Source organism: Carex rostrata, chromosome 24 (assembly GCF_964058835.1).
Source record: "Carex rostrata chromosome 24, lpCarRost1.2, whole genome shotgun sequence".
Classification (NCBI taxonomy): domain Eukaryota; kingdom Viridiplantae; phylum Streptophyta; class Magnoliopsida; order Poales; family Cyperaceae; genus Carex; species Carex rostrata.
In genome coordinates this window covers 2,386,109-2,393,012 of record NC_135941.1, presented here as the reverse complement: position 1 = coordinate 2,393,012, position 6,904 = coordinate 2,386,109, and positions in this window count along the sequence as shown.

The following is a 6,904-nucleotide window of genomic DNA, read 5'->3' as shown; positions in this document are numbered from 1 at the left end:
CAAGTAACTCAAGCTGAACAAGGGACTCCAGCTGCCCAAATTGAAAGCAGTACGTAGCCATCTTCGGTTGATGCAAGTCATGCAACTGAAATTGAGAGTTCTAACTGCACAAGAAAGAGAAAACCGATAGAACCAAGGTCTCAGGTATGGACAGAGTTCACAAAGTTTAAGAATCAAAAGGGTAATGAAAAGGCTAGATGTAATTTTTGTGGAAAAGAATTCTTTGCTGATACAAATAGAAATGGTACATCAAACTTGAAAGCTCACATGAAAAAATGTAAGGGAAAAGAAGAAAAGAAACAAGCTCTTATATCATTTGAGCAAGGGTCTATTAGTGAAAACACGGGTACAATTGGTAGTTGGAGGTTTGATTCATATGCTATTAGAAAAGGGCTTTCTTGTATGATAATCTTAGATGAACTTCCTTTCTCCTTTGTTGAAGGAGAAGGGCTTAAAAGGTTTGTGTCAATAGCTTGTCCTAAATTTCGCATACTGAGTCGATCCACTATTACTAGGGTATGTTTTGATGCTTTCATAAATGGGAGAACCAAATTGAAAAATTACTTGAGATTGAACCAACAAAGAGTGTGTCTTACCACAGATACATGGACCTCTTTGCAAAAAATAAACTACATGTGTCTCACGGCTCACTTTATCGATAATGATTGGAAATTGAATAAAAAAATTCTGAATTTTTGTCCAGTTTCGGGTCATAGTGGTAAAGAGATTGGAATAGCTATAGAGAAATGCTTGTTTGAGTGAGAAATTGATAAGGTTTTTACCGTTACTGTTGATAATGCAAGTTCAAATGATGTTGCAATTGATTGGTTAAAGAGAAAAATCACCAATTGGGGTACCGGTATCTTAAATGGGAAGCACCTACACATGAGGTGTATTGCCCATATCATTAATTTGGTAGTTCAAGATGGTTTGAAAGAAATGTCGGATTTGGTTGCTCGAATCCGAGCTGCTGTAAAATATGTGAAACAGTCCCCAAAACGGTTATATAAATTCAAAGAATGTGTGATAATGGAAAAGATTGATAGTAAGGCATTATTGTGTTTAGATATTCCCACTCGATGGAACTCTACATATTTGATGTTGGATGTAGTTCTAAAATTTCAGAAAGTATTTGAAACTTATGCAGAGCAAGATCATAATTATATTTGTGATCTTGCTAATGAGGGTGGGGAGATGGGGCAAAATGGAAAAGGTATCAGTGCACCTACTGAATCATATTGGAAAAATGCTGAAAAAATAGCAGTTTTTCTAAAACATTTTTATATTTTAACTAATCGAGTTTCTGGATCATTTTATGTAACTGCCAATGTTTTCTTCCGTGAAATCACTAATGTTGAATGCTTGTTACAAAGTTTGAGAGGAAGTAATGACAAGGAATTAAGTGCAATGGCTGAAAGAATGGCTGGAAAATACAATAAGTATTGGGGTAATATTGAGAAAGCTAATTATTTGATTTATGTTGCGGAGTGGGCTCTAGAAGATTTATGATCCTCGACACAAATTAGAATTCATGGAGTGGGCTCTAGAAGATTTATATGAGAAAGATAAGAGTGAAAAAATGATAAAGAAGATCAAAGATGATTTAGTTTTGTTATTTGATGAGTATAAGAGGTTATATGGCTCAATATTAAATAACAAAAGATGCAATAATGGCATTACATCATAATTGAATCACGGTAAGGAGGATACAGAAACACAAGTGATGGATTCGAGGTTTAAGAGGCACAAATCTGAAACAAATGCGGGAGAGAGCAAGAGTGAGTTGGAGAAATATCTTAAAGAAGATCTAGAAAATAATGTATCAGATTTTAATATTTTGGGATGGTGGAAGGTTAATGCCTCTAGATTTCCTATTTTGTCACACTTGGCACGCGATACTCTTGCTGTTCCTGTTTCAACAGTGGCTTCCGAGTCGACTTTTAGTACGAGTGGCCGCATACTTGATGCATTTAGAAATTCACTGACCTCAAGAATATCAGAAGCTCTCATATGTGCTCAAGATTGGTTTCATTCAACATTTCCGATCGGTGTTGAAGAAAATTTGGAGCTTCTTGATCAGCTTGAAGAAGGTAATTAAAATCATTTATTTACTAATTCAATTTATAGATACTCTCATATTTACTATTTTTTTGTATTTGTGTTTTCAGAATTTTCCAAAGTTGAATTGGAGAGTGTAGCTCCAACTAATAATTAGAAAGAATGGATTTATGGCTGGTCGCTATCTCACTGGTGGTAATTGATAAAATTTCTATTATTAGTCTATGTTTTTGTGCTAATTAAAAATGAAATTAGCTTCATGTGATTTGATGTTAGACTTGCTTTTGGTAATTGGTGTGATATGAAGTTAAACTTGTTTTTGGTAATTTGTGTAATATGAATTAAGTTAAACTTGCTTTTGGTAATTCGTATGATCTGAAGTTGGTAATTGTTCGTAATAGTCTATTTTCTTTCTTTGTAATTTTATTATTTTTATTTTCTACAATTTATATAAGAGATACTAACACAAGTTTTAACTCTGCCTATGTCGAATGATATAGTCGGTCCCAAGCCCGAATAAAAGATTAGAGTTATATAAAAACTTGAAGGTACAATTGAATTACTTATTAATCAGATTTTGGTCTCTTCTTTACCCAATTTTAGTCACTAATTATTAATTGTTAGATGTTTCCCTTTAATTGCATAGTAAATCACAATTCACAAATTTGGTATAGGCACTCTAATTATCCAATTTATTGTCAGGTGGATCTATTGATCAACTTTTTTAATAGATTATACCGTAGGCATCCTAATTATCTAATTTATCATCAGGTGGATCTATTGATCAACTTTTTATGGTATGTGCAGCTTAGCAACCCATTCCATTCTAGCTTATGAACTATGCCAATTTACTGACAATTCAGAGGTAATAGGGGTCGTTTTTGAAAATTGTTATGGGTCAATTATTTGGTTATGTAGTTGTGGGTTATTTGGGCGGAAATGAACAGGTGTTTTATCTAAGTTATACTTAGTAATAGAAGCTTAGAGCTACGAAAGGATTAATAATCTCTCTTAAACATTAATTAGGTATAGATAGTGATTGCAAGTGATGACAGGTGTATTTAGCAAAGCTGAGACAGAAGAGATGATTATGGTTCAAGGATGAAGTAACAATAGAAGCTGATATGGAGTGTTTAGGAGTTCTGTTCTTTTAAATATCTTAGTTTCAATCAATTTGGCTCTTTTGGTAATTTGGCATTGTAATATCTTGTTTCAATCAGTCACACCAATTATTCTTTTAAATATATTTTTTTATAGCTCTTTTGGCAATTTTGGCACTGTAATATTATTTGGAGACTATTTTAAAATAATAATTGGTGTATACAGTATACTTGTATTCTATGTTTGTACACCATAAACATGTAAAATGTGTTGTACCGAAATAAAGTTTTGTAATTGTCACTTTGTCAGTGTATGCAATTGAACATTTTTATGATTATAAAACAATTGAAAAAAAGTTCGGTTTGAACCGAACAAACCAAACTAAAAGTTTGGATCGGTTCAGTTCGGTTGTGTTTTTGAAACTGAAATACAAGTTTGGATTGCATAGTTCGGTTCGGTTTTAACTGAACCAAACTGATGAACACCCCTAGCTACACTAATACTATTCAAAATGTTTTGAAGTAGTGTGCAAGCATTCGAATTCGCAAAGGCACGAGGATTCGATCCACTAGCATTGATCTCCTCCTGCTCTCAACAACACCTTGGTGTACGAAGCTTGAGGTTTCATGTTTTTGAAGCTTCATCAAAGGAGACTAAGGCACAGGCAACCGTTTCATGCTTCACTTGTTTGGAGAGGTATGATTCATAACACTTTGCTAGATTATGTGCGTGACATGATCAATAAACTGCGTGTGATTGATTGCTTGTATATAGTAAAATCTGGTCTAGATCGCTATGAAAATTTTGAAATATACCTAGCAGCCTAGATCGAAATCCAACAAATACATCATCCTTGTGGATCGACACCCCGATCTATACTATAAGATAAGTTCGTGCGCTTGCGAATTAATAGTAAAGTAGACAATTAGAGTTCATAAATATTATTAGCTTTGATTTTGACCCATCAACCTCCAATACCAAAATCATTAAAGATTCGATCAATGTTTTAAAATACGGTTTATATGTGGTATGTGGAAGTTCACTTCATATCGCATATACGATATGCAGCCGCATATATGGATTTTAATGCGAATTTATATATGTAGATTTTAAAATTATAATTCTTAAAGAGTTAAAAGTATGGCTGAATTATCATGCTAGAAGCAGCTAGATAGTAGATACCATACTGAAATAACTATATGCGGACACACAGATCACTTTATTGAAATTTTCACTTAAGAATAAAAAGTAGCATGAGCTTTACATCTAAATGGAGCTTTCCAGTCAAAATATATCACGAAGATCTTTTAATAATTTGTTCAAAACCAATTGAAACTAGCAGTCTTAGTTAATAGACCCAAATCCTCCGGCCCAGTAATTATTGTCCTCTTATTCGAGTTATAAGTTATCGTGTTGGAGGTATACTAAAACTACTTTTGTAATTATCCAATTTCAGTAATATAAAATGAATTTTTGCCTTTTTTTTTAAAAATAAAAATAAATAAGTGATCTTTTAGTCTCACAACTTCAAAATAAAAGAAGAAAGCTCCTTACAAATCTATAAAAGAAGTCATAGACCGAGGAAACCACTCAACTGGATGGATGGATAGATCTAATTTTTGTTACTTAATAATTAATGAAATAATAATAAATAATAAATATTTGTGAGGAGGGTTCAAATGCACCCAAATTTTTGTGCACCCAAATGCATCATATCTTTCAAATTTTTTTTCTCCGTTTTCAAAGTCCGAATAGTTAATCCGAACCATTAGATGCGATATATATATTAAGATGTGCTTGGAGACCAAATTTTACATTTTTTGAAATTTTTTTACTATTTATTAAGCCACTTTGAAAATCGCTGATTTTACATTTTCTGGACCATTGGATTAGCGATTTTCAAAGTGGTTTAATAAATAGTAAAAAAATTCCAAAAAAATGTAAAATTTGGTCTCCAAGCACATCTTAATATGTAAATCGCATCTAATGGTTAGGATTGACTATTCGGACTTTGAAAACGGAGAAAAAAGATAGGATGCATTTGGGTGCACAAAAATTTGGATGCATTTGAACCCTCCTCAATATTTGTTGCATGGAGTATTATGTGGTTTGTTGAACTGCATATGCGGCCATATATGCAAAACCGCATAGAAGGGAATATATAATATTTTCTCATTTTCTATGTGGTGTCCAACTGCATATGTATATGCAGTTGCAAAAGCAATCACATAAACCACATTTTATTACACAATGTGACAGAGGATTTGGTGAATTTGAGTTTCTTCGAAGAACATTTCCTATGAGAGTAAAGTGTCTAATATGGTTATTCTTGAAATATCAGTATGCACATTTTTCTTTTTATTGAGGTGCTCGTAATATTTTAAATTTTGCTTTTAGTTAGGGCCTTTTCAGCTGACGCTATTTAGTAATCAATTAAAGCTTTTGTTGTTGTCCACTTGACATGATGTAGTATTTTCATATGTGATATTGATTTTTTTGGGCTAAACACAAAATGATAAGTAAAGCCTGTTAGTGTACTTGTAGTTTAAAAATAATGTCAGGCCCTATACAGAAAAAAAGATGGTGCGAAACATTTTCTTCAGATGTGAGCTGTTGTTCATTTTCGACTTTTTGTACTTTTGATATTAAATAGCATTTTGCTGAAACTAAATTAAATGACTATAGTTATTTGATCACAGTAGTTGTTAGATTTGAGATGGTATCCAATGACCAGGGGACCCGTTTTAACCCTATTTCGATCTGTAAACGTCAGATAAGATAAAGTAGGACTTTACTATTGAATTTCTGGTATAGAGAAAATAAATAGATACAAAGCCTAAATGAGCCATAAATTAAACGGATCCGTTTAAAGCAAACGACACACATTTATGTTTTGGAAATTGCACATATGTATTTAGAGGTATTACTATCTGATGTTTGCAAAATATTATCTAACATTATATAATACTTGTAAGATAATTATCGTAGTAATTTCTAAAGCATGTATCATTTTTTTATGCAAACAAAACCAATAATCAGTGGGAAAGTGTATCCTCTGTAGTATCTTAAGGTGGGGTCCACTACTTTACGGTTTCAGATTAACTTAAAACGGTGCCTATTTGAATAGCGCATAGGAAAGTATTATTTGGACTTTGAGATTCGCACAAAGTTAAAAGAACAGTTTGGATTATCTCACTTTACGTAACAGTGTAGTAATACAGAGGATACAAATTCTAATCAGGGGTAGGTTAAGTTTGAAGGGCATTTTTTTCATTTTTTTGTATTTATGTATTATTTTTATATAATTTAGAGTAAATGTTATGGATATTGTAAATTTTGATCACGTTCATAGCATGAAAATTTTATATAATTAATTCTCAATGTGTGTTTTGACCCTCATAATTTGGAAGTCTGACTCTGCCCTGACTATAATAACACATTTAAAAGAAAATGACATGCATATTAGATATATTTTTTTAATCTTGACACATTTGAAGTGATTAAATCATCAAAACTGAAAGTAATGATCCAAATATTATATATTACGTGTAAACTATTGTTAGAGCAACTTCTAAAGAATATAAATTATTACAAAGAAAATAAAAACTAGTTCTAATATATATTTACAGCAATTATATATTAGCGGTAAAATGATCAAAATGTACAGTTATACCTTAACTATTATCCGATAATTGCACAAAATAACTTAAAAGAATTTAGATAGAATACATCAACTTTTAACCAA